At 36.0% G+C, this 19972-nt stretch overlaps 1 protein-coding gene and 1 non-coding gene across 3 annotated transcripts in view; both read right to left on the minus strand.

Annotated features, from left to right (window-relative positions):
• Positions 1 to 19972, minus strand: part of CNTN6 (contactin 6) — a 311477-nt gene that overhangs the window by 258862 nt on the left and 32643 nt on the right. The gene's annotated exons all lie outside the window — the stretch shown is intronic.
• LOC111723803 lies at positions 18919 to 19055 on the minus strand. Its single transcript, XR_002772267.1, has one exon. It is a non-coding gene; the product is annotated as a small nucleolar RNA SNORA2/SNORA34 family (small nucleolar RNA).

Below are 19972 nucleotides of genomic sequence, written 5' to 3' on the forward strand. Positions count from 1 at the left end.
GCTAAGGGTTGGTCTCAAGAAGTTTCTAGAGTTAAGTTTTCATTCCAAGACTACTGAATATTTTATTACCCTCTGGAATGATGGAATGCTAGGAGGGTAAGTATATTGGATAGCAAAAATTAGACTTACCTGGATTGAAAAGAATGGAGCAGATGCATATATACAAATATACATATTATATGTTTTATATATCTATAACATGAAATACATATATTTAAGTAAAACAGGAAGTAGCAGATTTTTTTCCTTTCTGTTTTTTGCTTCTTCATATATTCCAATTTTTAAAAATGAAACAAAACTAGAATATTTATAGGATGATCCTAGTAAAACAAGTATGTGTTCATTTCTTTAAAATTTTTGTTTTGGGGGAAATATAAATAGACTTATCTGAAGAGCAGTATTAGGGCAGTAGAGATAAAAAAGTATGTGTTTAAGAAAAGGTATTCACACAGCAGGAAATATTTCTTTTCTTTTGGTTTTGCTATAGTTGTCAAATTAAATAAAACAAAACAGATCAGTATAGGTGAAAACAGTAAATACATCTAATAAATGGTATTTAATAATAATATGTACCAAGTCTGTTACATAGGTTTAAAAATTTTTGCCTTTTAAAATTTATTCAGAAGAGGAGTGGGGTGGCAAAAAAGTGTTTTTTTCAATTCAAGTTTTTTTTTTTTTTTAAAAAGCAGAAAGCAAAATTGTATGGTGTGAAGTTAGATCGATATTCAACATTTGCTTATCTTTTGACATACAGTAATTGGCACAAGCTTATTAATGCGACCTGAATTACATGTAACCCAGGTTGCATTAACAAGAGCATGTTGGCCAGGACAAGGGAGGCGAGATTTTCCTCCTTACTTGTGCTTGTGTCACCATATAGAAGGATTCTGTTCTCTTCTGAGCTTCGTGGTTTAAGAGGAACTTTGACAAATTGAAATCCTCTCCTGAGGAGCAGGGCGAGGATGATGAAGTGGCTGGGAGCCATGACTTATGAGGGTCAGCGGGAAGAAATGAGGATGTTTAGCCTGGGGAAGAGAGGATTTAGCAGGCAGAGGAGAGCCATCCTCAAATATTTGAAGGGCTGTCTTGTGGAAGAAGGATTAAACTTATTATTTGTCTCCGGAGAGCAGAACCGGGACCAAAGGGTAGACATTTCAGGGCAGCAAATTTCAGCTTAATATCAGCCCTGAGCATTTTAACAAGTAGAATTGTTTAGCCAGTGGTTAAGTGCACTGGCTTTGAAACCTAGACAGTCTGGAACTCCATTCTCAAAATCTACAGATACTTAACAGCTTTGTGAATTTAGAGGAGATAAAGTAGATTTTCTGAACCAGTTATGTGATAATTACAATGGAAAAAGTATTATTGAATTGTCAAAAGAGAATTCAATGAGAGTATGCAGATGAAGAGTAAAAGTGGAAGTCTTTTTCCATGACACACTTAGTTCTCTATGAGGAGAAGTAGCTAGATGACACATTTTCCTTATATATTTCTGATCAAGTAGAAAGTTCCACCAGATGGCCTTGTAAGCCCTTCTACACTTGTAGTTTTTATGTCTCTATAAGAACAGGATGCTGAAAATCCTCTAAGCCAGTACTCATTAACTGGGGGTCCAAAAGTGAGATTTACCCAGAAGAGTGTTTAGAAATTGGAACATAACATTAAAAAAAATCTGGCTTCTCTTTAAATATCTGAAGATTGCTATTACTGAGTCCACACTTCCAATCAGTAAAAGCACAACAAAAAGGCATAACAACAGCAAACATCAAGAGTGACCGTCTCTTTAACACAAAAGTTTGCCACAGTTTGGGGGACACACCCCATCATCTAACATCCAGCCCCCTTCACTCCTTTACTTTACTCCCCAGATCTCTACAGGCATTGTGTTTGTCATCTCTGCACTGCCCCAACTAGGAAAGTAGCTAGAAGCAAAGTCCTTCAGGATTGCAAGGCAGGATAAAAAAAATAGGGCAAGAAAGAGGCACAATAGCACAAGAGGAGGGGGGCTGAAGATCAGAATATTAGTGAGATTTATCAAATATTTAACAGAGGCCTAATTCTATGTCAAGAATCGTCCACGCATCACATCCTTCCATCTTCACAGCAGTCCTACAAGGCATAGAACATTACTGCCTCGATTTTACAAGTGAGAGGACTGAGGCTCAGAAGAGTTAAGTGACCTCACAAAGTGTGCATGGCTAATAAGTGGCTGAAAAACATTCCTCATTTGAACAACATTGTCCAAATCCTGAGCCTGTCCTTTCCACTACAATGGACTGTCATAGAAAGTTTATAATCTTGTCCAAAGCTTACTCTGAAAGATTTTGCTCAAATTTCTGAGCATTGAAAAACAAGCATCTCGTCCCCATTAGAGTTGCAAATCACAGATTCCCCTTTTACTGTGAATAACCTGAACCATTACAAAGCTCTGTGCAAGAATCCCCACAGTGTGCTTTTGGGGTTAAATAAAAGTAGCAGGCTGCCAAATAATATGCAAAATGCAAAGTTAAATCGTTTCTTTCCTGCAGGATTTCTGTCTCTACCATTTTAATGTACATTATAAAGCTTGAAAATGGGCATATTGTTTCCCACACTTCCATAACCCCGAGATTCAATTTTTGCAATACTTTCTCAACAGTGAATGTTCCAGAGAACACACTTTGGGAAAGCCTGATTTGGGGGAAAGAGCTCAAACAAGAATTGCAAAAGTCTCAGAATCCCAGCAGTGTCAACAGCCAACAATGTTATTTGCATCAGTCTTGGAACCTCTGTTTTGGGGTTGTTCACTCGAAATATTGCGACAATAATACCTACCCTACAGACTGCTCCTAATTTTTGTTAAGGTCCATTAATGAAGGATGTGAGAGAGCTCTCTAAATTGTAAAATACTCAAGATACACATTAGGGAGTCCATTATTAAATTTTCTCTTTCCTAAAAAAGAAAAAAAAAAAAAGCTGGTCTGGAAAATTCAGCGGATTTTAATTACTCTCATGCCAACCATTAATTCTCTGACCACCCTTGAAGGCTTATCCTCTTCTTTTTTTATAAATGTGTGAAAATGTGGCTGGGCACCTGTAGCTAAATAGAGCACAGGCCCCATGCACCCGGGGGTGGTGGGTTCAAACTGGGCCGGGACTTGCTAAACAAAGTAAACAGACAAAAAGAAAATGTATGAAAATGTGAATTTTTTGGCTTACCTAGAAAAGAAACATTGAAAGGATATGCATTAATATCACTGTGAATACACTGAAGCCATGCGGCTCTAAGCTCTCTCCTGGGAAAGAACATGCTTTCTTCCAAGGTTATCCACTGGAGGAAGAAAAAGGAAAAAAAGAGCATGGAGCACTCACAGCCGGGTGTACACTGATTCCATTTTGTTCCTGCTGGCTAAGGTTCACAGGCCCCAGCCCCCGGACAATTGGACCTTTGGCTTTCTCTTCCATCAACCTGTCCCCCGATATGTGCCCCCATTGGCAGTCCTGACCTCACGGAAATAAGAATCGCCTTGGGAGGAAAATGTGGTTGCCTGTCAGCAGAGATGCTGCAAAACTCCGGGAAATTCCTCTGCAATAGAAAGGACGGAATTTTGAAAATAATAAAAATACAAAGGAGAGAGAGGAAAAAAATAACTCATTTGGGAACAGAGAATGCCATTTCATCTCAATATCTTAAGCGTCTTTCCTTGTACAAATTCGAATCAAGCTTTACTTCGTGGAGACACGTTATTAATATTGTCACTAAATGAATGGCCACTGGGCAGAGCCACTGTGTGGCCCAGGGTTTGGGGGCCAAGCTCATTCTCCAGGCCTTTGCAAGTTGTCTCCAAAAGAGAAACAATTTGCTTGCCAAAAAAAAAAAAAAAAAAGATTACCTGCTGACCTCATGAGCGACTTCTCCATGGATGGAGTGTCAGGTTGAGACCCGTCTCCATGCATGGAGTGTTAGGATATTACCTGAGTTTTTCTAACACTATATATCTGCTTCCTGTCATAGGGCTTCACCACCTTCCAATATTTGGAACTCAGGTCTGTAAAAACAGAACTCTCCTTTTATAAATGAACCTACAGTGTGAAAAGTGCTTTCTCAAATAAAATGTCTCATTTTGATGTTTAAGATGACCAAGAAAAAGAACACAAACTAAAACTGAGGCTCAGAGAGATTAGCCATCTTTTCTGTAGCCACACGTTTCCTGTAGCCGATACACTGTTCGTACTATTTTAAAAGCGTTGTTTTACATTTTGTATCCTTTAAATGAGGGTGATGTGGGACAGGCAACTCAAAGAGGCAAGTGTACATTTCAAGATATTGTAGTCAAAAGGAGGAGCCAGCCTTCCAAATAAAGTAGCACTCCTTCAAGTAGTAGGCCAAAAACACACTGATATCACGTGGCTAAGCTGGGCTTTGTACCCAGTCTTTTGATGGCAAGATGAATGCCCTTTCCCTATTATTCATAGGAAGCTCAGACTTGTCAGATACTTGCGTAAATGAATTTGGAATTCATCTGAAAAAACTGTTAATTGGCTTGTAGGACAGGGGATAGAGTGAATGTGAAGGTAGTTTGGGGAACATTTCCAAGAAGGAAAGAGCTATAGTGCAGGGCAGGGTAGGGGGCCTTTCTGTCCGTCTTTGGCTGCCCATTATAGTTAGAGGATTTAAGGAAGGAAAGAAAAACATGAGAAAACAGGCATGTTTTCATAATAGTAGTTCTTTTTCTTTGAATGATGTGAACCAAAGGTACTAATTCTGGGGCACAGCTACCAACCCATCCACCAGTTCACCGCACAGATAGGTAGATGCCAACTCTGGCCCTGAGCTCACATGTCCAAATGGCATTGATTTTTCAGTCCACTCATGTCTGAAGGGAAACGGAAAAGATCATAAAATCACCGACTCAACGTCTCTATGAGCTCCTCAGAGAAGCCAGAAGTAGTTAAAGAGTTCCTGCTCTGCAGCCGAGTTGCCCGTGTTGAAATCCAGCCTCTGCCTCTCACCAGGCAGAGGACTAGATATAGACACTTAACTCTTCTGTGCCTTAGTTTCCTCATCTGTAAAACGGGGATAATAACAGTAGCTACCTCTCCAGTTTGCGGTGAGGATAAGTTGATTCATATAAGTTGCTCAGAACAGTATTTCATATGAGGTCAAGAGTCAATAAATGGATGCTATTACTATAATTATAATTTATAATAATAATATTTATATTTATCATTAAATATAAAACAATCAGACTTAAAACATCAAGTTATTATAAGGATGTCTTTGTTTATGTTGGTCCATCTTCCTGGAATTCTCTGATTTTAGCATTCTGCCAGGACTTAATGACCTTATGCCATGAAGGTTTTCATTATATCTTCATTTAGAAATACTTACCCTTTCCTTTCAATTTATAATCAATTTACCTTTGATGAAGAAATGAATAAAGTATTTGTGGCATGTCTCCTTTTTCATGATATATTTTTCATGGTCTGTTTTTCAGGATCTTGTGTATGTCCTTGTACACAAGAGGCATTAAGCTACGTTCATTCAATGAATGCATGGGTGATTGATTACCACTTATGAGTGCCCTAAATGGATTCCAGAGATATTATGGGAAAAGCCTCCTAGAACAATTCTAATTTTGAGTTATTGTTCTTTTTGTTATCTTGGTAGAATTTAGCACCATCTCCTTGAAAGGAGATACATAAGGCTCTTTTTAAATTAGGGGAATGAGATGAGTAAATAGGCTTAACCTGAACTAACTGCTGTCAGGTGACTGTTTTCCGAACAGTCACCTAGGGGAAAATAAGTGAAAGCAGAATTCTTCAGGCACTAAAGTGACCCCAGCAAGAATGATGATCACCCACCTACCTCTTTACACTTCTTCTTAAACATTCATGGCTCAGCACCTGTGGCTCAAGTGGCTAAGGTGCCAGCCACATACATCCAAGGTGGGTGGCGAGTTTGAATCCAGCCCAGGCCCTTCAAACAGCAATGACAGCTGCAACCCAAAAACAGCTGGGTGTTGTGGTGGGCGCCTGTGGTCCCAGCTACTTGGGAGGCGGAGGCAGGAGACTCGCTTGAGCCCAGGAGTTGGAGATTGCTGTGAGCTGTGATGCCAGAGCACTCTACCCAGGGGGACAGCTTGAGGCTCTGTCTCAAAAATAACTAAATAAATAAATAAATAAAAAATAAACATTCATGCCTGGTGTGTCATCAATGGGACCATAGAGAGGTTTAGGTTCCCAGAAGAGATGAATCCCTAGAAAAGGGCAGCAACTTTTGGAATCTGCACAGGAATAAACTTGACCTCTGAAATGCGCAATGCAAAAGGATGCGTGGGCACAATCCGTTTTGGCTTATTGACTGCAAACAGGTTTTTAAAAGATACGAGTTTGAAAACGTATTGGTCATGTTGCAAGAAGTTCTTTGGAGGTTTGAGAGTAAAAGAAATGGAAGTACAGCTACATATTTCAGAAGTTTCAGGTCCAATTTGCTTGTCAATTCCCAGAACATACTGGTTTTTCAGAGGATGTACGCATATAAATAAACTAAGTGCACATACATCTTTTCTTTGCAAATCGCTTTCCTTCACTCTACCTGACATAAACTCCCTGATGTCCCGGCCAGAGTGGTGTTTTTGGCACAATATTGTTCCTGATTTCTCTATTGCCTCCTGGGGACCTACTTCTCCAATATCTGATGTGAATTTTCTCATGAATGCCAATGATATACGCTTACATTTTTCTTTCCAACTTTCCATCCCCTAGGCAGTCCAAGTACTCCGTGACTACTTTCAAGATATCCATAACTAGATGAATAGCAATTACTTGTAATAGAAGGTAGAAAAGGCAAAGGGCATTTTTATTGGTTCTGGGAAGATTTAACTACATTGATACAGCACTTACTGAAAATCCCCATCACCCCAGAGGATGATGAATGGCCACCTCCATCTCGCTCTGTCCCTGGAGGTTCCCAGGCACGAAACGCCCGAGGTCCTCCTTGCCACACAGAGAAGTTCGTCTCCATTCAATCTTACACGTTAACTTCACTTGAGTTTAGTGAGCAGTGAACACTTTATTCACTCCCAATTCAAATCAAAATAAGGGTTTAATTTGCTTCCCTGTCTTCTGGGGCTAATCTCCCTTCACTGAACACTCATACTCCCATTAACTCAAGGAGAACAACCCCCTGGGCAGCCGTTGAGTTAGGCACTGAAGGACTAATTGTTGCTTTGGAAGCTTGCTTGCAGCTCCTGCTGGTATCAACTGGTATCTCCTTTTCTGTACACCATAGCCCAGGGAAACACTAGTGTAAGACATGGCTTTATGTCCTGGGTAATGAATACCCTACCTACTTCTGAGCTCAGGTGCTGCATGTCCAGGATGAATACCAAAGTGCTTGCTATGCCCTGCAGAACCACCATTTACAGGTAGAATACCAAGACATCATCTCCTGCTGTGTGTCAGGAACTTTTATCCCATAGAAGTTATCAGAGCAGACCTCAGTAGAAATTAGCTTTATAGAACATCTTCAAAGTCTGCCTCCAACGTCAGTGTGCCAACCTCCCAGCTGTAAAAAGGGTTGTCTTTGCTATTCTTTACTTTTGTTGTTAGAGACTAGATCTCTGTCTGTAACATGGGCTGGGAGATCAGTGGTACAGTCATCATAGCTCATTGCAGCTTGGAATACCTGAGCTCAAGCAATCTTCCCACCTCAGTTTTCTGAGTACTTGGACTACAGATGTGAGAACCACATCTAGTTAATTACAAAAATTTTTTTTTAGACATGGGGTCTTGCTATGTTACTCAGGCTGGTCTCAAAATCCTGGCTTCAAACAATTCTCTCTTCTTGGCCTCCCGAAGTGTTGGGGTTTCAAGCATGAGCCACTGTGCCCAGCCCCTTTGCCATTCTTTATATTCTATTATTTTGACTATATCATGTATAGTCAAAGAATCTCTGCAGACTAGGTAAGGTAATCATTTTTGTCTTGATTAAAAAATAATTCATTCCAGGAACTCTTAACTGAGTTCCATTTGTAACAGTTGTTCTAAACTAGCTTAAAGTAAGATGAATGATTCTAATTTTGATGCAAATAGGCAGATGCTTACCTGCATATACACATATCTGATCATACACATTAACTAATTGAGTGATCCAAGGAAACATCACTAGGGAAGTGGATTATTCAGACAGAGAAGGAAGCTGGTAAAGATTTGTTATCAAGCCAGTTGCCAATGTGATCAATTGGATCTCAGTTTCTCTGGGGATCACTGAGAGTTGGTATAAAACAATGCTCAGTAATCCCAACCAAGGGGCTAGGAAGATGGGTATTTATTTATACATTCCCCATCTAATTTTGCTTGAGGACTGCTTTGGGGAGCATTAACTCTCAGGCCCTTCTGTTATTATTTCCTGCATAGAGAGAAGCATGCTTCGGAGGCTGGAAAATATACCTCAGAGATAGCTGGTATTTTAGGATCAGCCTTCAGGGCTATAATATTGAATCCTGGGGATAGAAAAGGGTGTGGGAGATTCTCTGAGGACTGGGACAGGATCTACTACAATTATTAACCCTGTGCCATGTATTAGACATAAGGTTGGAAATAGGCTTTGAAATACAGTCAGTGCCTTGTATAAAGATTGGATTTTGGCAAAGTTTTTATTGCTAGAACACCAAGCTTATTGCTACTAATCAATCTTGTTTTGCAATTGGCTTTTTCATTAAGTAGAGAGAATATACAGAAGGCAGGACTTTTAATAGATAAATCAGGATAAAAATTAAAGATCTGACTTATAAATTATTTTTTAAATTCTACACGAGGAAAACACATCTCTATTTACCTACATCAGTATCTATGTATGTATTTAAAAGGATATGATTTTATAAAAGTCTTGATAAAAATTTTAAAAGTTATTTTTCTACAAGTGACCAGTTGCTTAATCGAAATTGTTTTCAAAAGTGTGACCTGAGACTATAATCAATAACTATTGATAAATACATAAAAATTCATAACTAAATTCATGTACAATTCATGTACATTTAACTTTCAAGATATAGACATGTGCCTCCAGCAGATGTCATGTAGGAAGTGTGAGCTATACCAACACTGATGCTGGAAAGTTGCTGAAATTAAGGAAAACAGCTTATATTTATATAGCACTTTGCATATTAGAATACATTTCACATTCACATTTTTATTTCATCTCCCAAATATGTGTGAGAAAAGTATTATTATTCACATTTTACAAAAAAGACAAAGTCCCCATGCAAAAAGTCAAGTAATTTCCTTTGGGTCAGAAAACTAAGAAAAGACCCAAGTCGAAAGTCAGGCCAAATCTTCCCCCAGTCTGGGCCCACAGGCATGAAGACATCATCATTTCAGCTACGTCACTTAGAACTTTTGGTCAGACCAACAAGACCAAATTTCTCAAGTTGCCTGGAAATGGAGGATTTCCCAGCTGCCATACTTTGCACAATATAATCAGGACAAACTCAGGCACAAAGGGATGGCTGAGGCCTCTAATTGGCGCCTAAAATATGCACATAATCTTGGTGGCATATGTTGAAGTCTTTGACAATTTTACTGCTATGTAGATATTCTGTAAATCTGCAGCTCCACAGTAGCAAGCTGCTGATCTCTTAAGGCTGATAATATTCTCTCACTTTCTTTTTTAATGAATCCATTTTTTCCTAAGTGATTCCTAAGAATAGCATTAGCTACCTTAGTATTCTAATACCCTTCCTGAAACGTATTTTACTTATTTTTCACTTCTAACTATTTACATAAATACCTTAAAAAGTCACACGAACAAAAGAAGGCATCTACCTAGTTGTTCTAATACTATAATGAAGATTAGAGAAGGTAAGAAATGAAAAATTACCTACTCACAAAAGCTTTATGGAACTTAATAGTACTCAGAAAGCTTGAAGTATTAACAGTCTAATATCTTTCCATTTGTAATTTGAATATATTTGGATTGCTAAAGGGAAAATTGGAAGTTTTAACATTGTCATTTGAACAAAAGCTTTAGAAACAAATAGCTAACAGAGGCATGCTCTGTTGTAAATAAGTGTAGTCCACAGGAGACCATTGACATTCAAGAGGAAAATAGATTGGGTGAGTAGCTGGTAACTTGTTCTCCCTGAAACCAGCATGGCTAAGTTGTTATTTTCCAAACTCAAGTGGTCCCATCATTGCAGTCTTCTCCAAGGTGATCATTCAACTATATACTTTAGTCTTGATACAGACACTATGTCAAATTTCTTGTGTGACTTTAGGAAAGTACTTTGCTTCTTTGAATGTTATTCATCTGACAGATTATGGAACAGGAAGGCACTTAAACTAGCTGATCTCCATAGTATTCAGAAGACGAATTAGCAATGCAGAACTGATGACAGGTGATGCTACAGCTGTCTCCAAATTAACGGAGGAGCTCAAAGTGGTGAGGGGCTTCGCTCTTTCTTGGCATCACAGGTCAACCTAGTCACTTCCTGGAGTCATCAGATGTGGGAATTAAAGGCACCAAGTAGGCGTTATGTAGCAAGATGTCAAAGTCACATTTATGACACAGAAGTAACATTGAGGGTAGTGATCTGCAGAATTATATTCTAAGATGGAAGAAAGAGAGACGACAGTTTCCAAAGGGTGAGGAAAAAAGCCAGGTTCAATTAGGTCTACGTCTATGTAATTCAACAATGAGTGGATGAAACCAGCTGACAGTAGGAGCTTCAAACAGGAAAATGCCAATTTTGCAATTCTGATGGGTATACATGTAACTTGAAATAATTTTTGGAGACAGCATTCCCTGCTACAAAATTTTTGAACTTTCAGGCCCTGCAGGTGTGCTCACTCAATTTTAAGGTATACCTTGTGTTTTCTTTCTCTCATTGGCTATTTTTTCTTGAATAGCCTATGTTTCATGTAAAATATAGACTCCCACAAAACTAAATGGCTATCTAAGATACTGGAGAATATCACTTGAACTATTGCTTTAGCCGAATGGAAGACCTTAAAAATTTGGAGAAATATAGAAAAGACTGTTTGTCTATATGATAGATTGCCTTTTCCCATTTTGTAAGAATTTAATTGACAAAATATATTTAATCCCAAGAATATTTGATATCAAAGCAACATATGTGGAAAGTAAAAAATTCAACCAATCTATTATTTTTATATACAAGACACGAAGCTAGTTTGTTGAGTTCACAGATTTCTTCTGGTTGTGTTAATTGAATCAAATTTTTGGTCATTTTTAGTAATGGCGTAATTTCATTATTATAGGGGAATAAAGTATAATCATTTAGAGAAGTCTATGTGTTTACACATTTTTCTACAGCAGATATCAGGGTAGATAAATTTGATTTATAAATTTTAGAATTGAAAGAATTTGTATGACTGAAAATGAATTTGACTTATAGTATCAAAAGTATAAATTCTATAAAATTGTCTTCCTTGTGACATTATATGGTTATTAAGAAATTATTCCTGGCCAGGAATATTACAGGCTTATCCCTGTAATCCTAGCACTTTGGGAGATGGAGGCAAATGGATTCCTTGAGCTCAAGAGTTCAAGACCAGCCTGAGCAGGAGTGAGACAGTCCCCCACCATCTCTATTTTAAAAAATAGCCAGGCCTTGGAGTGGGTGCCTGAATATTCTCAGCTACTCAGGAGGCCTAGGCAAAAAGATAGCTTGAGCCCAAGATTTTGAGGTTGCTGTGAGCTATGATGCCATAGCACTCCACCCAGGGTGACAAAGTGAGACCTTAACTCAAAAAAAAAAAAAAAAAGACACAGAGAAATTCTTATTAATCTATGGTAGGCTGTATCTTTTAAGTAGCATTATTTCTATATCCCTTAGTAGAGAAAAAAGGCTATTTTTGATCTGTCTGCTTTGTTTGCAAATAAATTAATAAATACTTTTATAAAAGCATATATACATATAGTCCATATAAAATAGATGAGAAATATATTTACTGTTATATAATTTATATTATGCAGCATTATATTTGTATATAATATATGCATGTATGCATATACATATATAATTGAGATGTTTGAGCTTCCGTCGATCTGGTGATGACCTATCTAGATTTTCAGGAGATGAGAGCATTCAGGACCAAAGGGAAGGGTAGTAACTCTCCAGATGTCTTTCCCTATATTTTTTTCTTAGATTACGTGAGAAGTACCTAGTTGGTTTTGGAAAGAGAAGTCATGTTAAAGAGATGCAGGAAGAAACTCTAAACGTAAAGATTACGCAGTCTTTGTGGAAGCCTTTTACTTCTCTTTGGGCTTAGTCCAGGGTATTGCTTTTGGTCAATACTATGTAGTGTCTGCAGCAAAAAAAAAAAAAAAAAAAAAGAAAATCTCATTTAACAAATATTGATTGATGACCCTTCTCAGAGCTCTTTGTATCAGGGATATGAAATTGAGGGAGTCAAACATGGCCCCTGGCATTGTGGAACTGTAGAGCTTTTATTCTAAAAATGTTAGTAACAGACAATAGGAAAACAGAGTCCCAATAAATGAAGATTCAGTAATCTCAAAATGAGATAATAACACAGTGACCTGGGGTGTAATGAGATTGGGCATCATTGCTGCTTCTTTGGATAAGCTGATAAAAGAGGGTCAAATCTCCAAAAATTCTTCCAGCTAAATGGACTTTTGCCATTCAACATGGCAAAACAAAGGTAGGAAATTAATCAGAGAATCAGATTTACCTTAACCAGAAGATTTATTTTAAAAAGCACCTATAATTAGGATACATTTGAGTATGTACTTCTATTTTATGGCCTCTTTTTTTTTGAGAAGAGCCTCAAGCTGTCCTCCTGGATAGAGTGCTGTGGCTTCACTGCTCACAGCAATCTCCAACTCCTGGGCTCAAGTGAGTCTCCTGCCTCCACCTCCCAAGTAGCTGGGAACACAGACGTCCACCACAATGCCTGGCTATTTTTTTGCTTGCAGCCATTATTGTTGTTTGGCCGGCCCAGGCTGGATTCCAACCCGCCACCTTAGGTGTATGTGGCTGGCGCCTTAGCTGCTTGAGCCACAGGCGCCGAGCGTATTTTATCGCCTCTTAATAAAATATTATTATATCTTAATAAAATATTATTATATTTTATTTTATTGAGTATATACTTTTCATTTATATATTTTTTAAAAAGTCAGGATGGATATAACTTTTTATATACGTGTCCATTTTGCAGATTAGCAAATGGAAGCTTAGAAAGACTTCAAGCAAAATAGGCTAACAAAATCTGAAACTTCCTCCAAATCAATTTAAATTTAAATTCAATAAATTTAAATATTTAGCCAATTACATGAGGAAAACAAAAATACTCTGGGGAACATAATATAGCTTAGAATATTCTTAGATATAAAAGAGTCCTGTAATTATAAGGGTTTAGAAATATAGTCAATGGTAGAAGGAGATAATACAATTTGAAAAATGCTATGAAATATATAAGGAAATTAAAAATAAAGTTTAACTAAAAGAAAATTGAAAAATAGGATGTGTAATGGCAGAACATCAACTAGTACAGCATCATAACATGGAGTTCACTTTTGTCTTGAATCTTTGCTCCTAAGATGTTACCATCTCAGTATATATTCATTCTATAACTTAAAAAAAAACAACTACTATATAACTGGCACAGAATCAGGTCTTAAAGATACAATAAAAGCAATAGCATGACCCTCACAAACCTGATAGAAATTAATTGTGATTAATAGTGATTTTAATCAACTCTGAAAATGGCTATGGTATGAGAAGCACTGGTATTGGGAGAAAATATAGCAAAAGTACCCACCTTAGTCTAAGGAGAGTCAGAAAATTTTTCCAGGGGAAGTGATTAAAATCTTATAATAATAAGTAAAACCTGGAGATGATGTTAGGAAATGAGGAAAAGGAAGGAATATTCTGATCAGAGAGAAATTTATGTGTGGAAGATGAAAGACAAAAGAGAACTTGGCTGATAGGAGAAACTAAAAGGTTCAGCGTGGTTAGAGCTTTGCAAAGAAGAGTAGGGCGTTCTGAGCAGTAGAGGGCAGAAGGAGCAGAATAACAGGTTAGAGAGACAATGGTGGTGTTACTCAACCTGGGTAAGATTGATTGACACCTTGGACTGGCTAATCCTTTGTTGTAAGGGAAAGGGAGTCTGTCCTATTTATTGTAGAATATTTAGGAGCGTGCTGGCCTCAAAGCACCAGATGCTAGTGGCACCCTTCTTCAGTGTGACAACCAAAAATGTTTCGACATTGCCAACATCATCTGAGGACCAAAGTCACTTCTGGTCCAATAACACATTAAAGGATTACACATCATTCTTAAATGTAAGTTTTTAAGGAATGTAAAGGTGGATTACCATAAAAAAATTAATCAATGGAATGCCCCAGGTTAATAAAATAAAGGGGAAAAGAACCAAACATGACCATTTCCATTGATGTATAAAAATGCATTCAACAAAATCCAAAGCCCTTTCAGGATAAAAATACTTAGAAAATCAGGACTAGAAAGGAACTTCCTCAAATGACAAACAGTATTTAGGGGAAAACTACAACTAACATCATATTCATTGGTGAAATACTAAAATCTTTCCCCTAGTAGCAAAAATAAGACAAGGATGGCTCTCTTCACCATTGCTATTCAACATTGTACTAAAAGTCCTAAATAGAGTGAGCAGGCCAGATAACTAAATAAATGGCACTAAACTGGGAAAGAAATAACAAAGTCATCTCTATTTCCAGATAGCATAATGCTATCTATCAATACCTAGAAAATCACAAAAAAAATGCACAATAGCTACCAGAACAAATAAACAAATTCAGCAGAAATGCAGGTACAAGATTAACACATAAAAATTAGTTACATAAACAAAACATACAAATCCCAAACATAAATCAATTATGTTTCTATATACCAGAAATGATCTGAAAAGAAAATTAAGAAAAAAATGTCACTTGCAATAACATTCAAAAGAATAAAATACCTGTGAATAAATTTAACCAACAAGTGAAAGACTTGTACACTGAGAACTATAAGACATTGCTGAAAGAAGGTAAAGGAGACCTAAATAAATGCAAAGATATCCCATGTTCATGGATTGGAAGACGTGGTATTGTTAAAACATCAATGTCAACTACTCAATGCAATCCTCAGATTCCAAGCAAGCCCTGTCAAAATTCCATTTTTTTTAAACCAGTAATTGAAAATCTAATCCTCAAATTTACATGTAATTGTAAGGGGTCTAAATAACCAAAACAATCTTGAAAAAGAGCAAATTGAGAGAACTCAAACACCCCAGTTTTGAAGCTTAATACAAGATACGGTAATCAAAACAGTATGCTATTGAAAAATAGTTTCTTGGTTTTTCAATAAGCTGTACACAGAATTACCACGTAACACTACAATTCCATTCCTAAGAATATTAATATAGAGTATAAATGTCTTAACACAATAATTAAGTAAAAAAGATGAGGAAAGCGTTTCTAATTCTATATGAAATCAGCACATTGTACCCCATAAATGCCTTAATGGCATAAATACCTCATAAATACCCCATAAATAATGTATATATGATCTATATACATAACTATCTGTTTATTATTTATGATACTATCTATACATAACATCTGTTTATGATTTAATAAAAAAAATTAAAAAAAGACAAAAATAAAAAAGCCTGGTACTCAAACAAGCACATGTACACACATGATAGTAGTAGCACATTTAAAATAGCCAAGAAGTGAAAATAGCCCAAATGCCCAAGAGATTAAAAAAAGTGATATTGGTGTAAAATGTAATATTATTAAGCTATAAAAGGAATTAAGTACTAAAACATGCTGCCACGTAGATGAACTTTGTGAACATGCAAAATGAAAGAAGGCAGATAGAAAAGGTCATATAGTGTATTATTGCACTTTAGTGAAATAGTCAGAATTGATAACTCCATAGAGACAGAGTACAAATTGGTACTTGTTGGAGAACAGAAGCAGCAAGAGAGAAATGGGGAGACACTGTTTAATTGGCAAGTGGTTTTTACTTTGGAGTGATGGAAATGTCTTGAAATGAGATAATGGTGGAGGCTGTACAAGATTGTGAATGCATTGAGTCATACTGAATTGTTTACTTTAAAGTGGTTAATTTTATATCATATGAATATCACCTTAATAAATTATTTTGTAAAAATAACCTCAGAAGAGAGCCACGTCTCACCTCCCCTCTTTTGTAAATATACATTTCATTAATGCCTTAATGGCATAAATATCCCATACACACCCCATAAATAATGTATACATGATCTATGTGTTTATGATTTGATAAAAAAATTAAAAAAATGACCAACAAAAGGCCTGGTACTCAAACAAGTACATGTGCACACATGATAGTAGCAGCAGCACATTTATACAAGTTAATTTGTATTGTATACACCTATATAGTTAAGTTAAAGTCCAGGTATTGAAAAGGTGGTCTTCAAATTTACATGTAATTACAAGTGAATGAGGCAGGAACTGTTATCATCATCATTTTGCAGATAAGGAAACTGAGGTTCAGAGAGATCAGAACACTTGCCCAAGAGGCTAGAGAGTGACAAAGTGGGATTTGAACTCATGTCAGACTTTTCTATCATCAAGCACTTAATTATGATGATATTTTAAACATCAATTATACAAAAGAAGGAAAAAGCCATATGCATGATTTTTCTCTTGTTTAGAGTTATCTCTAAGGGAAAATGTGGGGGCCTACCTAAATGCCCCGTAGTAATAGGCAAATGATAGTCTCTATACTTTCTCTGAATACTTTGCAGCCATGAAAAGGGATAAATATGAAATCTGTGTAGCAACAGAGAACATACTTGTGATTTTATATACTATAAAAAAATCAGAAATGTAAAATTATTTCTGTTTCAGGGTATTCATTCTTGTATAAAGACCAGCATAAGAATATAGGTAAGTGAAATCAGTAAGGAAGAAGGACTAGTTAAATTAGGGGTGAATATTTTTAACTCTTATTTACAGTTCTATTAATGTGGCTCTTATTTTAATGTAATAAAAAGATACTTAAAAATACATGCAAATCAAAATTAATATACCAAATTCCTTAATATTTATCTTTCAGTAGGAGCTTCATGATATAAAGACATTATGGAAGCTATGAAATACTGATTTTGCTGTGTTTTTTTTTTTTTTTTTTTTTTACAAACAAAAGACTCATTGTTACAACACTTGCATTGATTAATTCTCACAATGTTTTTCCTCATATACCTCTCAAGAAGAAGCCTTTCAATCTATTTAACTCTGTGTTTTCATAACATAGCTCAGTACCAACTACCACTCAAGAAATATTTATGTATACATGAAGACATAAAAAATTAGCATGATAGTCATTCAGACAAAAAGTGATGAAAAGCTAGTGACTATGCACAAATTCTTCCCATCTCAGCACCTTGTGTATGTTAATTTATCTGTATATTATTAAACAAATAGTTAGTACTCTGTGCCATAGGTTGTCACGTTCACGCTTTTAAATAAAATCAGAAATGTAAAAATCATTCCAAAGCATAATGCTAATCTCCAAGCAAACTTTAGAAGATGTTATGTTCCCTACCACAAATAAAAACAAGAGATAAAGAAAGCCTTTTCCAAACTTATAATCAATAAAGTAATTCAACCAAGAATGTAATTTTCTAAAAAAAAAAAAATCATGGCATGAGAAAAACAGTCTGTACATTACTCCACACCATACATAAAATCAACTTAAAATAGATCATGGATTAAACATAAAAGCTAAAGCTATAAAACTGTAGAAGAAAACATAGGAGAAAGTATTTGTGACCTTGGCGTTGGCAAAGATTTCTTAGGACACAAAAATCACTAACCATAAAAACAGATAAATTGAACTTTGTAAAAATTAAGATTATCTGCTCTTCAACAGAGACGGAGAGAAAATAGTCAAAACACATATATCTGGTAGAAGGTTTGTATCTAGAATGTACAAAAATACCTTGTAACATAATTGTTAAAAAGATAATTTAATACAGGTAGGCAAAACAATGTTGAACAGACGCTGTACAAAGTAAGATATTTGAAGAGCAAATAAGTGCATGAGAAGATGCTTAACATCATTAATCATTAGGGAAATGCAAATTAAGAGTACAACAAGACATAGCACATCGCAATAGAATGGCTGTAATGACTACAAAGATGGACAGTGCCATATGCTGGGAGGTGGAAGAGCTGAAACTCTTCTACATAAACAGTATTGCTGGCAGGAATGTTCAATGATACTAACACGTTGGCAAATGTTTATTACGTTAACCCCCACATACAGTCTATCAATTCCTCTTTTAAGTAGAACTCAAGACAAGTAAAAACATGTATCTGCCCAAAGACTTACACGCAGATCTTAACAGAAGCTTCATTTATAATTGTCCCAAATTGGAAAATACCCAAATGTTCACGAAAAGGTGAATGACTAAACTAATTGTGATATACAGATTATACAACAATAAAAAGGAACAAAGCTAGTGATACGTGTAAATAATCAGAATGGAACTCAAAAATATGCTGAACAAAATGTCCAAGATAAAAGAATACGGTACCATAGGCTTCCATTTATATAACATTCTCCGGTCAGAAAAATGCTAAAAACCACAAATCGTTTAGTTGTTGTGGGCTGGAGGTGTGGTGGGATTGATTTCAGAAAGGCATTAACGTATTCTTTTTTTTTTTTTTTTTTTTCTATAGAATTATATTTTTATTTTGGGTAAAAACCCACAGTAATTTTGGGGGGCTGTAATTAAGATTTAACAGCACTATAATTCTAACGAATAACTTAAATATCCTCTTGAGATAAATATAATAATATTTTATAGATATTTTGGAACCCCAGTATTAAGACTACAAATATATACTAGCCTACATCTATCACCAATAACTCATACTGTTTCTTTCTAATGAATTGACCATTACATTTCCAAAGTTCTGAAATAGCCAACAGACCATAGAAAGATAATTCTTTAGGCACCTGCTTGAAACCAACAGCTTCAGCAAACTGCTGGCCTTGATTCAGGGCCAACGCATTAACGTATTCTTTATCGTGATAGAAAGTTTTTGTATCCCAATATGGAGGAATGAAAAGTTACATGAGCACATAAATTTTTCAGAATTTTTCATACATTTTTCAGAATCATTGAACTATACCCTTAACATGTGGGTATTTTATGACATGTGGATTATATCTCAATAGAGCCAGTCACGATTTTGTATTTTGGAAGGAATTAAAGGGGAATGATGAAAAGTGTACACATGAAGGGGATGAAAATAAGGAGAAAAAACATGTTTATCTAATACCTGAACTTCTTCTGTTTATGAATCATGCACAATTCTTTTAGTCCTGGGGCTTATTCTTTTGCTGCTAACCTCACATGGTTCAATTCATTCTCTTCTACTGACACTCTTTCAAATATCCTCAGGATCTGTTCACAAGACACCTCATTTCCACCATATCCCAGGACCTTGAAAATATAAGTACCTGAATATGTTTGAAAAAATATTGCAATCTTAACAATCTTGTCATTGTTAATCATTATTGTAATCTTAACAGTCTTGTAATCTTGTAAAAAATATTGTAATCTTACAACAATGTCGTAATCTTAACAACAAGATTGTTACTGATAGCTTTTGTAAAAATTATCACCTATGTTAATGGGTGATTTATTAGTTCATCAGGTTACAATATGCTTAGCTTTAAATTACACTTTCTTTATAAAGATAAAAAAAAAAAAAAAAAAGGCACAATTTATCCGGGAAAGAGAATGTAGAAAAGCCCGTGTCACACTTTCCAGCAGCCCCTCCTTCACTTCTGCCATGTTTTCTTCTTTTCAAATTCCTCCCCTAAGTGGCTGAAAAGATGGGAACCGGATCAATGAATTTGGCTCTTCATGTCTGGGCCTATAAAAAGCTAGCAACGCACCATTCTCACCTTATGAATTT

The sequence above is a fragment of the Otolemur garnettii genome, unplaced genomic scaffold (assembly GCF_000181295.1).
Source record: "Otolemur garnettii isolate 467f Iridium unplaced genomic scaffold, OtoGar3 scaffold00015, whole genome shotgun sequence".
Lineage (NCBI taxonomy): Eukaryota > Metazoa > Chordata > Mammalia > Primates > Galagidae > Otolemur > Otolemur garnettii.